General features: G+C 39.2%; 1 long non-coding RNA gene across 1 annotated transcript; it reads left to right on the top strand.

Moving 5' to 3' along the window:
• Positions 1 to 116: 116 nt before the first annotated feature.
• Positions 117 to 22,364, top strand: LOC125326764. Its single transcript, XR_007203985.1, has 2 exons — positions 117 to 362; positions 21,524 to 22,364. It is a non-coding gene; the product is annotated as an uncharacterized LOC125326764 (long non-coding RNA).
• The last annotated feature ends 403 nt before the right edge of the window (positions 22,365 to 22,767 follow it).

A 22,767-nucleotide genomic window follows, 5' to 3' on the forward strand; every position in this document is an offset into this window, starting at 1 on the left:
CCTCTTAGGGTATTGCCTCAGGAAAGATAAGAGAAATAATTTAATTTCATGAACAGTTCAGCAGTGGTAAAATCCTACGCTGTGAAACAGAAAGGAGACTTTTGGAGAAAGGCTTCTTTGGGTCAGCTGCTGAGGAGCATCAGAGCATCTCACTCAAGTCCCACATCCAGACACATCTGAGACCAGTGCTGCAGCTATGGTGCTATTTTGAAATTAAATGTGCTCTTCCTTTGACAAAGATGTCACCTATCCTTGAGAAATTAGTCCTTTCTTTCCCCATCACAATGAAATATTATTTTTGTTACAAAGAGAGGAAAGACTTTTTTCTGGTTTTATTCAGCATCTGGACCTATAAATTAAAGGTAAACAATATAATTTTGCTTTTTTCCTCCCATATCTCTTGAAGTATATATTTAAGTTGCTAGAACAAAATTTACTTCTATTTCAGGCCTGCTTTTGTATCCTGTACCTACTCAAATAATTTTCTGCTTTAAGGTATTTTAAATGTATTTTGAAATTAGACAAAAGACAGTGACTATGAACCCTCAAACCAATTTGAGCTCGTATAATGAGCATAAATCATTCTAATAGAGCAATTTTAAATCAATTATGACACCATCATTTTCGAGCTCATTACTGATTTTATAAATAAACCAGTAACCTTTCATCATTATACCATGTAGATGGCTAGGTTGCGTTGTGTAGTGGGTGTCATCTTGCATCCTCAAGGCTGTACAGTTATTTCCTAGGTTATTAAAGTATTTGACAACCCTGTGAAGTGCAATTCAGAATAACACCATGGAAAGTGTGTATCATTTCTCTCAAAACACAGGGAACAAGAGAGTTTTTCCACCACTCTGTTAAGTCATCTTCCTCCCTGATTAAGGAGACACTCTGTTGTAACTGCTGGACTCTCCTAGCAGGGGTTTCCTAGTGGGGGTTTCCTAGGGCCGTGTGATCAGCCACATCCCATTTGAGTCCATTTGGGACAGCCTCGCGACCTGGCTCCGGCAGCCAGCAGCGTTACAGCGCAGTGGGTGCCAAAGGAGGTGGAGAAGGGTCTCCCATGAGGGTGGTAAGATGGCTTTATTCACATCTTGTCCCAGCACCCTCAGAGGCAGAAACACCGGGCTCTGGGTCCGGGGTGGTTTTGTCAGGGGCTCAAGGGCGGGGTTGGGGTACAGGAGCAAATAGGGAGAAACAGAGGGAGTGGCCAGGGCTAGGGCAGGGAACAGAGGGAACATCACAGAATCAGGGGGTTAACAGGCTACCACAACACTCATTTCTTTATATTATTCTTTTCTGCCTTTCCAGTTAGATCTTTTTACATCATCTGAAACTTGTAGGACATCCCAGCTGAGGACTCAGTTGTCTCATTTGAACTGTTCCTTTTTTATGCATTAAATTTGTGCTTCATTTAAGTCAGCACCCTGTGCGGAAAAATGAACATGCACCTAGTGAGTGTCAGAGCCTTCCCAAAGATGTAGATGAGGTGGATGAAGTGGTGATGGTCCAGTTCAGTGTCTCAATATAAATCAGAAACAGAGACTAAAACTGAAGACCCCACTGCCAGCCCAGTACCCCACTAATCTGCATCCCCTCACAACAGTGCTTGCAGGAAAAAAAATCATTTACCAGGTAAGTTTTCATACCATTACAGTGATACTCTTCAAATGTCTTTTTTATCTTGGTCTGAAAAAAATCACGTTTTCTACCTCTTTGGACCACCCCTATTAATGTAAAACTGTTGACCTTGAAAACAGCTATTCAGATAACAAGTTAATATTTGAAATAAGTTGCTTTTATAAACAAATGTGGGTTCAGGCTGCCAAAGGAAATGGAAATGGCATTGACATGAGGATGATGATGCATTTCTGAGCAGACTTCTAAGGACAGGTTAAAAATTAGGAGAATGTGAAACTGAGATCCTCCCTGCCAGAAAAGGAGAGTAACCTGTTGTACAAGGGGAAATTTACTCCAGTGGCCCCTCTTGAGATGCAGTGACCCTGCCATACTCTTCACCTCATCTTATCTACCCAGCATGTAATCACAGAGCTGCTCAAAGCAGATTATGAAAGAAATGCAGAAGCCATGCTGCAAACATGACAGTACCACACTTCCTGACCTCTGCAGTGCTTGTGTGAAGCTGTGCCTGTGCTGTTAAATAACAGTCTGTCCTCTGTCCTTGAAATCCAGTGGTGTCTCACGGTGGCTAAACTGTCTTCCCTCCTTTGAAAACAGTGTCGCCTCATATGTGCTGGATACTAATAAATATCTCCAGCCATGCTATCCTGCAATTTATATTTGGGAGAATGCTTGCAGACCCAGGCCAAAATCATGCCACGGAGCACACAAGTAATAAAGCATTAGGAGCCACCTTGGGATGGTTTTGAAGGCAGCTCCCTGGCCCTCGTTCCTTCACCACTGTGAGCGACTGACTTAAAATCTTCAGGAGATCCAGGGCACAAGCACAGGAGGTCAGGACTGCATGCTGGACTATAAATCACAAATGAGCTGGAGGGTTCCATCTGTCCCCTTGTCAACAACTGACAGACAGCAACCGAAAAGAAGTGGTGGTTCATAAAAATGCCAGAGGGAAAGGGGAGCACAGAGCAAAGGAGCGTGGGCTGGAGCTCCCTGGGCAGCTCTCAGCATGCTGACACATCCACGGAGGATTGCTGTTGGCCTGGGAAAAGGCCAGGCTTTCAGCACCACCTTAACATGGCATTGACAACACTGCTAAGACAAGGAGGGGCTTCTTTTCTAGTCTCTTTTGTTTTCCAGGTGGTGACAATGACAAGAAACCATTGTGTGCATTTGTCCTGACTGTGTTTGGAAGCAGGCAGAGACATCTCCGCCTCAGAAACCACGTGCTGGTGTGATTCATCTGCTGGGGGTTGTGGCACATTAGCTCTGCCCTGTGTCTGTCTTTGGGCAGTGAGTGCTCCAGCTCTCTGCTGTGCCTTACACTCTCAGAAATTTTCAGACAATTTCAGAAGAATTATGACATACAAGGCATGAAATTGGAAACAAAAAGCCACAGCTAAATTGTTTGTAAAGTTACTGCTACAAAGATATAGATCCAAATCTTCAGAAGGTGTAGACTGATGGAACTCTTTTTTGTCTTCAGTGGAACAATAATCTCACTGGCTCACTGCAAATTATCTTTTTTCCATTTGAAGGGCAGGGCAGTAGCATAATCAAGGCAGCCAAGGCTGGGATCCTTCTTCAAACGTGAATCCAGAGGGTTTCTGAATGCGGCTGCATATTGGGTATCCTAACCTCCCTCACAAAACTATTTGAGTCATCTACAGCTCAACGTGGGGTGTAAAGAAAGCAACTAAAAGGACTGAATTCAGTAAGTGTAGGAAGGAAAATTTTAGATTTTTTTAAAAATTTACAGCTCCTTAGAGGGTACCTAAGAGACAAAGCACTTTGAATCTTACATTCCTTCATCTTTATCTCCTCCTGCTCCTCCTTCTCCTTTTATGTACATAGCAGGGTTTGGCTCTGAGGTAAAATGTCAAATGCATTTTAGTGCTTTGTAACCAAAGACAGGAGAAGGAAGTTTTCCTCGGCCTTCTGCTATGCTTTAAACCATCTCCAACTGCCCCATTTCTTTTTAAGACTTACTAATCGGAAAAAGAAGCATTTTTGTATTTGAAGTACATTTAAAATGGGATGTTTCAATAGCACAAAGGCACACCTCACCTGAAGGCTGACTTCAAATGTGGCTGTTGTCGAGGTGGACATAAAAGCCACACTAGTCGTAATCCATAGTCGAGAAAGGTAGAGAGATTTTTTTATTTCCTCTACTGCTATTCTTATACCTCTTCACAATGGCTGTGGCCTAATTTAAGATTGGCTGCTTAGCAATGACAAGGCTGTCTAACAAACAATGACCATTCAGGCAGTAAACAATCAGCTATACAAGCAAAAGTATAATTGCTACATATTATCCACAAGTTCTTCCTTGTACACTCTCAATGTCCCATAACAAGAACATCCTCCCCTTGTGTCCAGAACATCTTCTCTCATTAATATCTTCTTGGCCTTCTCTCTGGGTTTTACTAAAGCTGCAGAATTTCACTGTAATATTCTCACAGGTAAATTCTGACTGGTTTCAGGTCTGACTCTGTGAGACTGTCAGTCCGGCTGTCAATTTCCTCATTCAAAAGGCACAGAGCCTTCTGAGAGTGCATCAGGCTCAATGGCCATGTGGAGACATTCTGTGTGGTTTGCATTATGGATTTGACAGGTTTTTTTACTATAATTCCTTGAAACCACTTTTAACAAAGTTTTTTTGGCAATTCATTAAGCATCATTGCCACAGAATGATTTGTAGTTATTTGTTGACCGTAGTAGAAAAGTTTCCATACCTAAAGACCAAGGATGGGATCATTCCTGTCCCCTGCATTCAACTTGAAGGAGGGATTGGTTTTAATGGTAACAGCTGGGGTTGTTGGATCCCATCTCCTTCCCATTTTGTTCAGAAGAGAAACATCTAAAGAAAAAATTCCCTCTTTGAGGAAAAAACCCATCCTGAATGACTCTATTTGATATCACTGTAATTTTAAACAAGTTCAGAGACATGATAAGCTCTGACCTGGTGCTTCCACCTCTGGCAATTTTCAATGGCCCATCTGTCACAAGGCAGTGATATGTATTTCCACTGCCTGGACATCCAAGGCTCATCCCTAACACATGTGCAGAGAAGAAAGCACCCAAGCCAAGGTCCTACTCCTCTGTTACATGACACTGAATTTTTTCCAACATCTTCTAGACTTACCTGCTACACAGAAGTCAGGGTAAGTATTTGGTAGAAGCAGGAGATACCCAATTGACCTCGAGCCTGCAAGCATAGAAGAGTTGAAGCCACATTAGTAAGGATTTAAAGGCAGTCTTTTCAGAGATTTACTTAGAGTCCTGAGAGGTTTGTACAGTTTGTACTAAATACTTTTTTTTTTGTCACATTTAAACTGTGACAGCTATGTCAAAGCCAACGTGAAGAGCTCGGTACAGATGGCCTTCGCATCTGTGAGTGGAGTGGGAAAAAAAGCACCAAAGGCAGATATTTAATTAGGGCAAATGGTGGGATTATTATTTTTCTGCTCTACAGACTCCCAGTACAATGACTTTGGCGCTGACTGTGAGCGTTGTGAGGAAGAAGATCTAAAGCAATTGTGGGGAAAGTGTCTGAGCTGAAAATAACCCAAAATTAAAATTAAAGTAGGGGAAAAATTGACAACTTTCTCTGTAAAGTTTTTTACTGCAAAATTTTAAAGTGTTAAAGAAATGAAGAAAAAATAGGTGTGTCATTTCAAAACGTACTTCACATTGTTCATATATTGTTTTCCTTTAACGAGATATGTATAATATTCAACTCCAGGCATGGAGGCAGTCTATCAGCATAACAGTATAAAAAAATCCCAAACTCTGAAGGAAATATTTTTAAAAAATGATTTAAAACAGGCAAATATGCTATAAGTTACAAATTAATATAGAAATCAACTGAAATAATGATTTGTTTTGCTACTCTTATTGAGTGGACTGAGCCTACGTTGTGAGTAGAATATTGGTACCAGAATCATGCTGGCCAAAAATGGACAGGTGTTATATGAATGTATAAAGGGGCAATTCCCATTTATAGTCTAGATGACAAAAAAAAAAAAAATAATTCAAATACAGGAGAAGAACTCAAATTTCACAAATGCTAGAGAAGAACTCACATTGCCCAGATACTGCAAATCTTTGTTGTGTGTTTACCTTGCTACAGATTCTCTCAAAAATTCAGGTCACAAAGACAGTCGTTCCCTTCCTTTTAGCTGTCCCCTTATATTTATCCCTTCATTAGGTAGTCTACACCTAATTCCATTATTTTCCATATTTTCTTAAAAAACACTCTGATAATCTTTACATCCATTCAAGCTTTTGTGAGGGAGCAATGCACTTTGTCGGTGCAGCAGCCTCACGGGCAGTAGCATTTGAAAGGTATTTATTAACAACTTCTGTCTCTGGCTTCATCCTTCATTTGCTTCTTACTGCATGAAAAGCTGCATTATATCAAGCATTTCATCACTGTAAAGTCTCACACACCAAGAACAATTAATGCACACCCATTAATGCAATCTGTTCCTCAGCTTATCTTTTTCCTTTCTTCCCTCTTCTCTGATTTTCTTCTTTGCTGCTGTTTGACCTCCCACAAAGGCATCACACCACAGTAGCCTGGATGTCAGATGAAGATAACTGAAATACAACAAAATCAAAATCCTACCTTAAAGAGCTGATTGTGGGGGCAGAAGGAGGCGGAAAGAAAGTTTACCTGCTTAAGTTAATTGACTCACGTAGGTGTGATTTCAGTGCAGTGATGTAAAATACCAGCTGGACAGCAGACAGATAAAACAGCTGCTCAGTCACTCAGAACCCCAGATCAGATCTTAAACCAGTTTGGAAGCAGGACTTTGGCCGCTTTCTTACTGAGTTTCCCATGGGCAAAGTTTCCCATTAATTCTTTGAAAATAAAATGAGGGGAAGGGAGGGAAGGTGTGTGTGTTTTTGGGGTGATTGGATGAGAAAGAGAAAGAAGTGGGAGAGAAGAAAGTTTTAAACACCTAAATGAGGCAGGAGCAGCAAACACTGCTGTATTGCAGGCAATTTGAGCCAGCTCAGGTGGGAACCTTTTGCTTTCTGAGTCTGGGCTGGTGCAGGTTGATTATACAGTCATTCAAATTTATTCACTTCTGTGTCAGATAGATCCAGTGCAGACAACTTTAATCCACAATAATTTACATCAATTATTTTCTATAGGTCACACATACAGAATTTTTTTTTTAATATTGATATATCCTGTTTCATTATTTTAGATGAATGAAAACTAAATATTAAAATGGAAGGGCTAGATTTTCAGACATGAAATTTCTCTAGCACTTTTTACTGGTTTGATAGATCTAGGGTGATTTATAGCAGCTCTAAGTCTACTTCTGTCCTGTAATATAATGTCCTGACAGATGTGCTTAACAGTATATACACCAGAGGTTTAACAAGTAAGCATTGAAGATTTTACTACCAAAAAAAAATTAGACCTTGAATTCAGAAGGATCAAAGTGAAGAGGTAGAATGAAATGGAAAAGAGGAAGGGAAAAATGAGCTTGTCCTCGTGGATTAGTTCCTTAATCTTGCACCATCTGCTTTGTGGGTTTCCTTATGTCTGTATTAGAGCTTGCAACTTGTAGCATGACAGTGCCTGGCAGTCGTGGTGTTAAATACCTCTTTCTAATGTTGCAGTTACAATTTCTATTGAGATGTAAATTAAACAGCATAAACTCAGGTATTTGAATTTCATATGTTTTTAAAAATAAGTTAAAGCAATTAGAAAAAGGTGTATTTTGTAGCTGCTTTTTCTGTAGCTCCCCTTTACTCACTCAAATTGTGGTAATTTAAAAATTATTCTAACAGTCCCCATGCCCCTTTTGCATCAGTCTTAAGTCAAGCCTTAGCTTTCCTGAGATATGGTCTAACACTGAATTAAAAGAGAATGCAGGGTAGCTAAATGTCTGAAGGAGTTATATTTTTTTGCAAAGACAATACCTGCACATGGCACATTGTCTGTACTCAACCAGAGATGTAAATGAGAACTGCAAAAGCATCAAGAGCTGATATTCAGTAAGAGATGTGCAGTTAACTCCTTCAACTTTTTTGGCTTCTTTGCTTTAACCTAATTTTATTTCACAATTTGAAACATGTAACTGATGTTCCCAGTAAGATTATTCAAGTGTTCTGTAGCCACAGATACTCAGTTATGCCTTCATGAGGACACACCTGGAAACTGTCCAGGAGCATTCACTTCCACAAGGCCCTAAGAAGTGCCACTCAGGTAATTTTCTTTCAGTGGTGGATTTGGTGACAGTTGCTTATTCATAAAGAAAATCAAGCTGGAAGGTACAGTGCAATTTCAAAGCCCAGCTGTTTCCATACTAAACAGAAGATCAAAAAACATTCAGGTTTTTGTGTGAATTTATCAAGGCTAAAGTAAAGAGAGATTTGTTATGTCTTTATAATTCCTCTTTTCTGTTCCTCTGAAACCAAAATGAAAGGCGTGTGAAGGAGGAGGTTCCCTCCTATTGTACTTGCCAGGCTCCTTTTATGAGGATCCCGCTCGAATCTAGGAGTATGAAGAGATATCAGAGAGGAATTTCATGCAGGATGCCTGTACTGCTGCACAAGAGCTGTCTCACAGATCCCTGGCAGAGTCCCTCCTACTCCAGGAGTGGGCAGGATGAGGTACAGGAGGAAGAGAGAGGAGGTAGCACAGTACAGACAGAGCTGTGACAAAGCTGAGGCAGGTCATCACTCCTCAGGGCCAATTAGGGCTGTTGGTAGTGGAGTGAAACCAGAGAATTCTTTAAATACGCCCTAGACAGACTTGAAATCAGATAGAGGATGTACATTTTATCTCACATTTTCTTTATCCCTAGGAAAGAAATTCTGTAGCTCATTTTTTAACCAGTAGAGAATTTCTCCTGTCATTTTTTCCACACCCCTTCACTGTGGCATGAAAGAAGTTTTGGTAAATATCTATAAATGCAGCTCCAGAGTGAAGCCAGGGGTAGAAGCAGGCCAGGTACTCCTCACTTGCACTCAGCAGGTTCCCTCATGCAATCTCCAAAGCCACCACTGCCACAAAATGCTGATAAGCCCTTGCATGAGTCAGGCTGAAGCTCATTTCATTTGCAGAGGTGAGAACCCTGACATCACTGAAAGCAATTCTGTTATTTTCATTGCAATTCATTGAGTTTTCAGTGGAGGGAGAGACAAAATTACATCGTCTTTTCTTAGAGTAACCTGTTTGCTGTAATGAAATTCCTGCTACCAGATGCTGGCATAAATTCTAATTCTAAAACCACTGATATTTCCAGAGCTACCTGATCTGAGTGATAATGTTAGTGGTGTGGTTCCTGGCTTGTTGACAGAGATGTTGCTCTTTTACTAGAAGTGTGTTTAGGAACCTGAAGGTCAGCATTACAGCAGTGAATGCTCTCCAATAAAAGACTGCTCTTTATTAACCATGGAAAGAACAGAATCAGTGAGCAATGAACCAATAAATGAGACAATCTGTGAAAAAAACTGGAGGAAGTATCACAAGGTCACGTTGGGCATTTCTATCAGCTCAGGGAAAAACAGACTCATGAGCCTCTTGGGAAGAGATTTCTGCTCTTTCATATCAACACCTATCCCAGCAGCACAGGGCAGCCATGTGGGAAGTCAGATTTAAGTCTCCCAGGGCTCTTTGCATGGTATTCAATGGCTGTTCAGAAAACTGGGAACAATTAATCTGCTGAGAAAAAGTTAAGATACCTTCCTTCTCATTCTTCTCATCCTCTCATATCAAAACCCATTTTCAATTTTTTCCAACAAAATCTTAGCACCAGGTTTTATTTTAAGGGAACAGTCATTGAATTTAGATTGCAGGTAGTTGACACAACAAATATGCCCAGGACACCTCTAAAAAGAAAGAAAAAGAGATGGAGTTAAAGAAATTAGGCCCTGAAGATTTGTTATAATGTTCACCACTGAAATGTTCTTGGATTTGATGATTACTAACCACAGGAGCTGGCCAGAGAACCTGCTGTATATTCATTTTGTGAAAGCTGGTAATAGTGAGTTATATCAAAATGCGAGGCAAGGAATTGCCATGAATTGTTTCTCAACTGCTATATAAAGTAATAGAAAAACAAATGCTTTTGTGAAGTACTGTTTCTGGAGGAGGAATTAAAAAAAAAAAGAAGAACCTATTTCAAACATTGTCCATAGAAATATTTGCTTGGAGACGAAAGAAGTCCATTTTCTTTTGCAAAATTTTTATTACTGTCTTCCATGCACTGTGAATTCCACTGGAAAAAAGAAACTTCACAGATACATTTGACTTCTCAGTATAAATCTTTAGTATGAGAACTGAGATCATCTGCATATATAACTACACATCTTTATTTATATGTCATTTAGTAAAAATAATAAAAAAGTACTTTGGCTGACTTCTTGGACTAATGTAGTGAGTAGCAACTGCCGAAAATGTCTGAATTGCAACAGTGTATAAATGAATGAGAGAAGTGGATGAATCCAATCAAAACAGAATGAGGTTAATTCAGATAAATTTGAAGTATTTTTCTTGTGAGAGAAAATTTTTGAGTCATTAAGGAAAAGATTTGCTAGAAAATTGTAAAGACTCTACAGCATTTTAAGTACATTTATAATGACTAGCAAGGATAGATGACTAAGGCTAGAATAAGAACTAGCTCCTTTTGAGTCCTTAAATGTCTTCCTGAAAGAATTATTCTATCTATTTCAAGAGTGGGTGAACAAATCTCAGTGCACTGAAAAGGGGCACTGCAAGAGAGCTGGATCTCATTACCTAATCTTGGGAAAAAATCTGAGGATTCCTCAATGCTGTGTGACAGAGAGAATTTGTCATTGCTGAGAAGCACAAAGTACACAGCCACACGTGCCCCAGAATGTGAAGAAGGAATAATTCACCTGTGTGGATGCACCTGGAGACCACAAATGGGATCTTTTCTGTTCAAATTCACCTGCAACCAATTTTCCTTGCTACAATAAGGTATTGTTGTCCTCTGAGTGGAGGCAATTTCCTGTCTGCTCTCTCAAAACCTCAGAAGACGTGAGGTGCTATAACATAGCCAAGTCTGTAATGAAAGATGGTTGGACTCGGTCATGAGACTTTGCCTTCTTTGTCCACATGAAAAGTCCATACAGACACAGAGGCTCAGATAAGCCAGAAGATAAGTACAGCAGTTTATCCCTGAGAACATGAGAAGTGTGTTTCTGATAAGACCAACAGTCCATCTGGTCCAGGACTATGCAATATCACAGACTCTTTAAGGTGCTCTGGTCACTTCTCATATGTCCTTCTCCAGTCGATTGGTGATGTTAGAAACTACATCCAAGTCCATTTCTTTCACCCTCTGTTGTTCACAAAGCTTTCCCGAATCTAAAAAGACTGTTTTCACAACTCTGTGTAGTAAGAAAAAAATTCAGAAGTTCACTACCTGCTGAGTCAAGAAGTCCTAAAATCAATCTCCTACTGATTTTACTGAGAGCCCATTTGTCTTCTTTTCATACTGTCCAGAAACATGGACTTTTGCTCACACTCTAAATGGCTCTCCACATCTGAAGTTACCTTCATTTCTAATGGACATAGCTGCAGTTGTGAGTCTTATTCCTGTCTCAAAATGATGATGTTTAGGAAGGTACCAGTGACAGCTGATAGCCTGTCAGTGTGTCCGTTCCGTGGAGGCTGTAGGATGACACATTTCACTGACACAACAGTCTTCCAACCTTCTTTTTAAAGCCACACATGCATTCACAAAAACGAGGAACCAAGGTGGGACTACTAGATTGAGTAGCTTGACCATTGCTGTTCCTATTGCTATTAAACACAGATTTCTTTGCCAAATACCACTGGAGAAAAGATGTGATAAAATGAAGATTAGTTTCACTTTAGAGTGCTTTCACATGAAGGAGAGTTCTCGAAATGCACAAACTGATTGAGGCCATTCTTGGAATGCTGTGAGCCAGTACCATGTCAGAGGGGCAGGGTGTTGCTCCTGCTGTGCTGTGCCCTGCCTGTCCTAAGGGCTCATCACCTCCCATGAGGAGAAGCAGGAGGTGATTTGGGCAGGGAGTTTCTTTGGATGCTGAACCCTCTCCTGAAACCAAGTGTGAAGCTGTCAAAATACTCAAACTAAAATTTCACAGTGCTCTGAGCCTCATTTTCTGGTGTCTGATTTGGTAACTGTCTGATTTTCAGAAGAATTGTACACTCTTAAGTCATGGTTTGAGACAAAATAAGTGCTATTCTTTAATTCTCCAAAGTGCTAATAGCTTCACAACTATGTTCCTTAAATTAGACATTCCAAATAATCAGTTATATTTTCATCTATTAGTTCTTTAAATTTATGATGGTAAAACAGTCCATTGCTTATTTCTTGGGGAAGTCACAAAGGTTTCTTCATGTTTTTCAGGAGAAACACAGATGTAAGATGGCTGAAAAAAACATGAAAATTCCAGTGAGTAATTAATAGTTCTGCCTTCAAGGCCAAGCAGAAAATGCACTTAAGCAATGAAGAAGGAGAAGGCATCTGAAACAGCCACTTTGTACCTTCAAAGGGGCAGGGACTCTGCAGGAAAAGAAACAAACTCAGAAACCCAAACAGAATTAGAGTGTGATCATACTGAAGAGTTCCTTCATAATGCAGTTTCTAATTTCAAATGATTGCTTTAGCAATAGAGCCAGTGTGAAATTTGTTGACAGAACCATTTGGTTTTTGAAGCCACAATTCCATCAAAATGGAAATTATCCAAAAAAAGTTGATTTTCCTTTGAATTTTTGGGTTGGAGGGGAGAGAGAAATATACATTATTCCATTTTCACTTTTTCAAAGTTGAACTTTTATATGATTTTTATTTTTCTATCACGTGATAATATACAAGACAAAGTACAAGTGACAAAACTGATGGTACAACAAATATTCTTTCACAACAGGATTTCAAAATTATAGGGCATATCATAACTACATTTTAAAACCTGGCAGCAGTTCCAATTTTATATCCCTTACATTATTTTTTAACTTCTCTATGTAGAAATGTTTCTATATATAAATGGAACAGGAAAAGGCACTAATTACAAAGGACAAGATGTTCCTTGTTTTGTGGTTTGTTTTGTTTTTAATTCCATCCTGTGATGATGGAAAGATTGAATTATTTGAAGGTGTCACCAGGACATTCTGTTTCAATTTTTTGGTAACAATAATAGGTGGCAAACATTATTATGGCCAACCTAAGTAAAAAACCGTGGGCAGGGACACCTTCTGCTATCCCAGGTTGTTCCAAGTCCCATCCAACCTGGCCTTGGATACTTCCAGGGATGGGGCAATGCCTCATTAGCTGTCAGCCCAAAAGTTCAACCTTTTTGATCAGTGAGGTTATTCTTCCCAGGACTCTTTACATATGGGACTCTATACATAAAGCATATTTTTTGGCGTGTAAAATGGCAGAACATGGAAAACCTTTCATAAGGCGGATTCCGTACTTTCACTTTATTTATGTTCAACACTATTCTCGCAGCGACTGCTGCTCTCTGCAGGACATGGGAATTGTCAGGATTTCAATAAAAGCAGCTTCACTGCTATTGGTGCTGTTGCATTGGGCTGCTCACTGGTGTCAGTGCTAATCTTATTTCACAGAAAATAAGCAAAATCTTGTCTAGTGCTAAAGACTTGATCATATTTATCACCTACAAGACACAGCCCTAACGTGTCCCAAAAATGTGTGAGCACATTGTCATAAAGCTACAGTCACAGGGACAGTGTCTGTCAAATCTTCCTTCTAATCCATCCAAGTGAAGAGGATGGCTGAAGAATCACTGTAGTAAGTTTTGTATAAATATATTTATGCAAGTGTGTGTCTGTTACATTTCATTGTTTCATTGCATCCACTATTATCAAACGTCATCATTTTCTCTGTGTTGTCTGGTAGACCTAAATTATTTTGCAAGAGATTTTGCAAAATAAATATGCAAATATATCTCACCAAAAAAGAAGGAAGGCAGCAACCTTTAACTACTTGATTACAGCCTTTGACACTCTTTAGAAATCAGTGATACTGACTGCTCTAATATATACAAACATGTCCTTATCTCTTTCTTTAATATTCAAAATATTTCATCTTATTCACCTGTCTCATCTCTGTTCTGCATAGATCACCCATTTTAATCACAACACACCATGAATCATCTGTGGTGGTCCCCTTTTCTGCTCTCCCCCACAAGCCTTCACTGACCCCATTTCTGCTTCTGAGAAAACTGATTTACATGTAGAGCAACTGCTGACCCCACTGGAGTTCAGGCTTTTAACACGACCCAAGTGCTGGTTTATCTTTATATCTGGGGCAGTAATTTCAAGCAGTGGCTTCACTAACAGCTGGCTCATCTCTGCAGGGCAGACAGCTGGAAATGGAAACCATTAGTGCTGAGGGGGAAAAGAAAAGCTATTCACATGCAGATAAAGCCCTTGCAATTTCAGCTCCTTGACTAAGCCTCTCACCTAGCCTTGACCTTTCCTCCTGGAGGATCAATCCCGTCTAGGTAACAAAGGAACCAACAGAAACCCTGAATGCCAAATTTAACAATTCCAATGTTCTTAGTTTATTTAAATTAGTGAATATTTCTTCAAAGACTCTACTTTGAATTTCCTGAAGTTACAGCCAGCAACCAGAATAAGAACCAAGTCATGATTGTTTTGTTTTTAGGTTTTTTTTGCATTAAATCTTAGAGACCAGCAGAACATTTCATGATACCTGCAGAAGATGTACAGAAGCAAATCAAAGATTCCAGGGTTTTAATTGCCAAGAATAAACATCTTAGAAAAGAAAAAGAAAATAAATGCATAAAAAGATGAAGATTGCCTAAGGAATTTATATTCACTTTTATCATCACAGTCACAAGGGGTACTGCACTTTTTTAGCTTACCAAGACCACCTTAGCAGCAGACTGGTTTATGCACTTTACCCCATTCTAGGTCTCTTTCCTCAGTGTTCAATCTTTGTGCCTCTCAGGCAACACTTCAGGTTGCTGGATTAATCAATTTGCCAGGCTATAAATATGTGAGTGGTCTACTAGGTAGGATGGCTCCCAGCTGAAAACACAAAGCCAAAGGAGTAAAGAGAGAAGGAAATGAACGCAAGAGGTGGACTGAGCAATAATGTACATTTCAGACTTGCAAGGAGTGGGGGAAGATATGCTTTTCTTTGTTCCTAAATGAAAAGGAAATACTATTTTTATTTGCTTTGCAGTGATGGCACAAAAATTACTCTTTTAATTTCTCCAGTATTCTCTCTTTCTGCTTTGCTTACACTTAATTACATTAACAACATCTACTGAAAGCAGGCTGTCATCCAAAAATTAAAACTGGCCATTGAGTATCATAATTTGCACTATTTTTAAGAGATTCTGTGGGAATAACTCTCTCAAATATGTTGATTGTGAAAGTCTGAATAAAAGGTCCAGAACTGGATGTGTGGATGTGCATGAACATATATAAACTCGCACACCACAGCATATATGTACTCATTATCTAACTAATGCCTCTAATGTTTTTCTTCAGATTGTTTGCACAAAAGATTCTCAAAGTGGACTTGATGCCTCCAAAGGGTCTTGAATCGCCTCATGTCTTTATCATTTAATTTTATTTCCCTTAGCACTGGTAAAGAAATAACATTGCCTTAGGTGAAATAGCTAGATTGTTTGGGCTCAAAACTCATGTAGGTGCTTAGGAACATGGTTTAGTGGTGAACCTGGCAGTGTTAGTTAATGATCTTAGAGCTCTTTTCCAGCCTTAATGATTCCATGATTCTCTGGGCACGGATTTGACTAGGGGCAGTTTTGGAGATATCCATTCCTCCAATGCCACTCCCATTTATGCTCTGCCCTCTGAAACCACAGCTACTTCCTTGATGCAGCAGTTTCCAACAAACCTGTAAGAGCTGGAGGAAGGATCTCACAAACCAGGGAATCCAGGAGAGCAAAGCAGCATCACTGCTCCCATCCCACCAGGGAAGAGAGACATGCAGACAAGTGCTGGAGTAAATGGGAATACAGCCCTCAACAATTCCTTCTTCCCCTTCTTTCTCCCCTTTAGCTGCAGTGGCTGCAGGGCTGCTTGTTCTTAGGGTGCTCATTTCTCCTCTGCCTCTTAATGCACAATTCTGGTTAATATAAAACCTCTAAGCACAGTCTCCAAGCTGGTGCTGGCCTTTGTAGCCCATCTGCTGGTGCCTTTTTTCCCCTGCTAATATTGGCTGACCCAGCTACAAAGGTCAGTGAGCAAATAGAGGAGCCTTCCATACCTCAGGCAGGAGAGCTCATGCATTAAAATCCAGAGTACTGGGGTTCAATGTCTGCTGTCTGGCAGTTCAGCCACAGGCACATCAGAACACCTGAACCACTTCCTCTGCAGAGATGGCTTTAAATAATGATATATTCCTGTCTTGAAAGAGTCAAGGCCAAAGCCTATTCCTCTTAAATTCAGTGTCAAGGATCCTATTGATTTAAAGGGATTGGTTTTCAGCCATCAAACTAGAAATGTATGCCTTTACTGACAGGAAGAAATACAGGGTAGGGTAGAAAAAGGAAGGGGAAGGATCCAGGTTTTCAGTCACTCAGGAATGTGTGCTGGATCCACCTTTGTTATTTGAATGTCAAAAAATGTTGTTTATTCCTTAAAGTGCAAACCCCCTCAAGGTGAAGTCCAAGCATGTCTATAATTGTAATTTGTCTTGACTGTAGGAAGCTTCTTACCATTTCATTTTTTCAATAATAAAGAAATTGACTGTAGCATTAGACTTACAAGGCACAAATTTATTGGTTGTGTTCCAAAACCTTGTCTGGGTGTTTTAAACAGAAAGAATAAACCAGAGGTGGAATCAAATAGAGATGGAATAAAAAAATAGATTCAAGTGATACTTTTGAATACATATACAAAATTTTTATGTGTGCTTAAATGTATAGAAGAATTTTAACCCTGAGTTCAGTGAGACTGATTCAATAAATTCATGTGAGAGTGATTTTCCAGAATCAGATTTTCAGTCTGAACTGTGTGAGGAGAGGACGTGTCCTCACCATCCTTGTCTACGTAGAGACTAACAGTATTTGAGTATTATATAAAGAATAATTCACCACAAAGATTAACTGACTCCTGTTAAGGATCCCATTTGCTATTCAACAGGCAACTGACATTTAGTAGTGGTGAATTTAAAGCACTTGAGATAAAATCAATTCGCTACTCATAAACTTTTAAATTCTATTGCCCCTCGTAAAGGTCCACCAAATTCTTGTAATGTGGTCAACCATGTGCATGAGGTTTGCTCATGGAGGGGATTTCCATAAAGACTGTTTTACTCAGTAATGTAATTTATAAATGTCCTCTGATTTCAGTATATTTTATTTGTGTAAGTATGCACTGCATATTTGGTAACAATGCTGAGGCGGGGAAGTCTGGAAACAGTTAAAATGATGGAGCAGGTGAAAAAACTAAAGTATAATAGGAAGACCCTTTTTGAAATTGTGCTGAGAAGCTCCTTCCTTTTTTTATAATTCTTCTGATTTATACTCCAAGATTGAAGGTCTGAAGGAATTGATCAGTCTGAGTGCAAAAGCAGTCAGAATGTTTTGCTTTGTGTTTATCTTAATCACTATCCAGTTGATAAATCTCAAATTTAGAGACAACCCTAAAATCTGATGTGGAAGCTGGTATGACAGAAAAAATGCATTGCTATTAATTCTCTCTCAGGGCATCACTTTGGGTCAGTGTTTGAGCCACTCTCCAACTTTACAGTGACAGTTCTGCTTTGTACAGAGAAAAAAGTTTCTTCATTTAAAGTGTCCTAAATTTAGTCCAAGTTAAGACTAAATCTTGTTGAAACAGGAAAAAAAGTGCTGAGTAACACATTGCTAAAATATTTTGGTGACACAGAGCATAGATACCCCTCTTGTACAGACAATAATGTTCACAGCTTGAGGATTTCACCCTGAGGAGCATTAGGCTACAGTCCCACAGGGACAATTTGATAGAGGAGCTTTTCTTTCTTATTGTCAAGCAGACATCCTATTTAATGAAATTTCTTTTCTTATTATAATTCACATTATTTCTTCTTAATTCAATTCTTTCCTGTAAATATTTACTTCCTGTCCAGCTTGATGGAATGTGGAGATCATCCATTCTCTCCCTTGAGTCTTTTAGGTCCAAAATGCACTGTTTCAGATACCTGGAATGTAAAACATCCCCTCAAATCAACTCAGTTACACAATACAGGTGCTAAGAGACCTAAAGATAGACCCAAACTGATCATGTGTGATTATGGGCAATGCTCTGACACAAGTGTTGCACCAAGAAAGACAAGCTGGAAATAGGAGGATAATTAGGCTCTTTCTTTAGCATGAGCACATTTCTGCAGTGCTGTAGTAATTACAGCCCTGCTGTGATATGCAGAAACTTTCTTGGAAGGCAGAAAAAGACTTTGGAAATTGTAGCCATGCAAGAGATCACTGGGTCTCTATTTCTGTTGAATTTTTAGGAATATAAGCAAATAAAAGTTTTAGGCAAGCTTGCAAAAATTAATAACATCTCTGTGATTTGCAAATATTGCTCAGACTTAACTTATTTCCCCATCAGGGATTTTTCACAAACAGTTGTATAGTGTTAAGACTTATGGTTTGGGCACAACAATCAGGGCATGCTAGGAACCACAAGGAGGTTTCTCCCAGAAAGTTACATGGGTTCAAAACCAAACCCGAAGTCTCTGAAATTTATGAGATTCAGCTAGACTGAAGTATTTACACATTTCTCTGGATCTGGACACTTCTGGTTTTGTTCATCTCACACAACTTTAGTGGGCTAAACATTAGAAATAAAAGTTGCTCATTCAGAATTTGCTCAGAAGCTGGAGAATATTTTTCTCAGGCAGCTTGGAGATGACAGGATGAGGGATCCTACAGGAGCACCTGCCTGTATTCATTGATTGCTGAGAGATTTAAGATTTCTTTTCCCAGTGAGGCTGTGGATTCCCCATCCCTGGAAGTGTTCCAGGCCAGGCTGGATGGGGCTCTGAGCAACCTGGTCTAGTGAAAGGTGTCCCTGCCCATGGCAGGGGATTGGAACCAGATGATCTTTAAGTTCCCTTCCAACCCAAACCATTCTAGGATTCTATGATTCTAACTTTCTATTTTTAGTAAAAAACTCCCCACAAATAAAAGCCCTGAGGGTATGTCCTAGAATTCCACTGGTCAATACTTAAGAAAGTGTTTTAGTGTCCTAAATGAAAGAAAAGAGGTCCTCAAAGGGGCAAAGTGTAACACACTTAAACTCTGGTGTTTGCAGATGTCACAGCTACAAGTGAGGAATCCAGCTGTGTCTTTAAATAGCATCTCTAGAGTTTATAACCTGGGTTTGATTCTTAAGACACTTGCTTTGATATAAGAAAGGCAATGGAGTCATAGTGATTTGAATCTTCTCAGATCAAAATTAATACTCCAGATATTTACTAAATTATTCAAAAAGGTTCCTATTGAAAATAATCTAGTAGATAAAACAATAGTCTTGAAACAAGGCCCTGAAAATAACCAAATGTGGCCTGTGTGTACATATTAGTTTAATTTTATGCTCCATTTCCAACATGGATATTACAATAATATTTCACCCAAATTATAGGTCAATTTTCACAGAGATGCTGCCCTAAAGGTGCATGAAATTGCATTAGGAGGGGAAATTCACATCATACTTGGCAATCACAATTGAACAGAAAAGCAATGTTTTAGTAACCTCACAGCTTTGAAAGTGATGGTGGGTTTCATGATGTAAAACTAATGTTCCACCAGAATGCACCAGCTGTAATTAAAATGGTTTGCATTGTTCCTCGTTCTATGAAACCTTCTATGAATGCTAACACAGGCACCTGCCTTACTAAGGTTTATGAAGTTTTGTTATATTTTAATTTTCTAAAACAAACCATGCCAAAACACTTCTTTCTATGCTATTCCCCATGACCTTGTAGCTTTTCCTCATCACTATAAAAAATTTAAGACAGTTGCAGTTCATTCCTTTTTTGATGCTTGGCTGTTGTAGTTGGCGGGGGAAAAAAAAAGAGAAGAACATAAAGACCAGGTTAGGCCAAATTCCCAGATTGCTGGCCCACGGAATGGACAGCCAGTGCTCCTTCCAATGCCCAAATTTACCTGGCCAGAACCCCTGTGCTCCATACTTCTTATCATCTGGCTCCAGGATTCCAGATGGGCTTAATTAGTGAGATACATTAGTCCCAAGGATTGAGATAGAATTAAGAGCGGACGACTTCTGGCTCAATTTCTTTGATTTTTTTAACCCCGAGTACATATTTCTGGGCAGCTGAGTTGTACTGACATTTTTATATTCTTTTTGTCAAGAAAATTTTTCTCCACAGTTTGTTATTGCCTGGTAAGTGCCCTAAAGAGCAGCTAGCACATGATTCTTTCCCTGTGGTAGATTTATCCTTATATTTGTCTGTTTACTATGCTCCAACTCATCTCCAAAGATCTGTTTAATTAAGGTCTATATAATTAACAGGGCAAATGAATGAAGAAGGTGAAATTCCTGAGCTTTGTGGCTCAATAGCTGACAGAATTTTTATCACTCACTTTTCTATGTGACTCAGTTTATCTAACAAAATCTAAAATTTTAAAAGATATAACTCCTTGCATTGCTCAGAGGACAATTTGAACATAATTCAGCTGTGACAATAGAAAAAGAGCAATTCTGCATGGTCCCAGTGAAATGAAAGGTGTGATTTTGTTCAAAAAGTAATTGCCTGATGTAAATGGACTTCCCAGTGAATGCCACCCACACCCCTAATTCTGTATTTCAGAAAACAACTGGCATGCAAACCACAGGAAGTCTGACTAAGAGATTTAACATCCCCAGATAATATTCACATTAATATAGTCAATCATTATTTAAATACTCTCAGCCAGAATGTGGATTTTCAGATGGTAGCAGCCTCCCCTTCTATCCCAGGGGTGCTACCATTACAAATTTAGAGAACAGATAACTAATGAAATGTTTATATCAATTCCAAGAGCACGATTTATGTGCACCTTTATAGTCTTATCTCAACTGAAATCAATTTTTAATACTCTGTGTAGGTCAGCTCTGAACTGCCATTACAAGACTCACTGCTGTGAGATGTTGTAGACAGAAGAGGCTGTCCTTGGAATGTGCCAGTCTTTCCAATGGCAGTAGATTGCTGCTTTTGCTTCCTATGAAGAAATTGTATGTAAACATTTTCTTCAGGTCTCTTTAGAAGCAAGTGATGTTAATCTTTTTTTCTCCAGATGTAGAAAACAATAGTTTTCTACTAAATGCTATGTAGGTGACTGGTAAAAGAACATGAATGAAGGAATTCATGCATCAGTACTTGAAACCTCACTAATATCTTCCCTTCTCCATAAAAGAGGTGCACCTTTACACAGAAAATTGTGCAACAGTCAGATGCATCACTACAAAAAAACATTATGTGTATTTTGTGTCCCTGGGTTTGGAGAAATCCTTGAACTACTGAAATAAATGTCTTTTTTTTTTCTCATTAGTTTTATGAAAGGAGTCCCAGTATGTTTCACATTTGTCTTTATGCTCAGTGCTTTCCAAAACAATACCTGATTACTCAGCTCTATAATTAAAAAAACACAAATAGATCATTTTTTTGTTTCTTTTCTTATTTAAAGAACACCCTATAGACTATGATAGCCACTTCACATAAGAAAAATTCCCATGCTTATAACTAAGACAAGTATAAAGCAAACCCTTTATTACATGTGGTTCACTTTCATTTTCAATTATAAGAGAACAGAATAGAGCTCAGCAGGTCATCTACTCCTTTGTCTGCACCATAGCTGAATCACATTTACCTTTTTTTCTTTTTTTTTACAGGTGTTTGCAGATGTTTTGTTTGTCACAGGTCAATTAGTGACTTACTGGCAGATTCCACAGCCTGGGAACTTCTGTCAGACCTCCTTCTTCACACTTAATGGAGATGGCAGGAAAGCCTCTGGGCAATTTTGCTGTCCTAGTAGCTGAATGCCCTGAAGCACAGAAGAGGAGCACCTGCTCATGGCTGGATCCACAGGACAGCCTGGAATCACTCTTCTTTGTATGGATGTGCATTTTCTCTCACAGCAGAAGTTGTTGCTCCACTGTGGGCTGTAAAATGGGAATTTGGACCTCATAAAAACAAGGGTTGAGTTGTTCATCCTGATGGATACATAAGAGAACTCTTCATTCTGACTTTGAGTCACATTTAAAGCGGAGCCTGTTACCTGTTCTCTCTGATCACGGTCACTGGATCAATAAAGTATTATTGTCCTTTTTCATTTGCTCAGAGAAGCTGAGGCTGCCCCATTCCTGGAGGTGTTCAAGGCCAGGTTGGATGGGGCTTGGAGCAATGTGAGCTAGTGGAAGGAATAAGATTATCTTTAAGATCTCTTCCAACCCAGGCCATTCTGTGATTCTATGACTATCTTCTTCTTAATAAGGCTTTTTTTCAAACACAAATATTTATTAATATCCCTGAACTTTTTTTTCCTTGGGCTGACAACCTTTTTTTTTTTTTTTTTCTTTTTCCTCACCTTTTTATTTTTATATATATGTATATTTTAACATCAATGTGGATGATGTTCTCATAGAAAGACACTGATACAGATCTCTAATGAACAAGGCATGCCACCATGTCTGGAAAAAGAATCATATGCTTGAATTTTCTAAACTCAAGAGCTGGTTTAAGTAAACTGGGGGAAACACAGACTTGAAAAAGAGATTTCTTAGAAGCATAGAATGGTTTGGGTTGGAAGGGACCTTAAAGATCACCCAAATCCAGCTGTATATAGAAATTAGCTGATTACACCTTCCTATTCAATGGTTGTTAGTAGTTTAGAAACATAGAATCGTTGGCACTGCACAGGACAACACTAAGAATCCCACCATGTGACTGAGAGCCTTGTCCAAATGCTTCTTGGACTCTCTCAGGTTGGTGCTGTGACCATTTCCCTGGGGTGCCTCTTCCAGTGCCCAACCACCATCTAGATGAAGAACTTTTTCCTGATATCTAATCTAAACCTCCCCTGATCCAGTTTCATGCCAGTCAGGGTGTGTGAGTCTCAGCTGCAATCACTTTGCTG

This window comes from Corvus hawaiiensis, chromosome 5, assembly GCF_020740725.1.
Source record: "Corvus hawaiiensis isolate bCorHaw1 chromosome 5, bCorHaw1.pri.cur, whole genome shotgun sequence".
Lineage (NCBI taxonomy): Eukaryota > Metazoa > Chordata > Aves > Passeriformes > Corvidae > Corvus > Corvus hawaiiensis.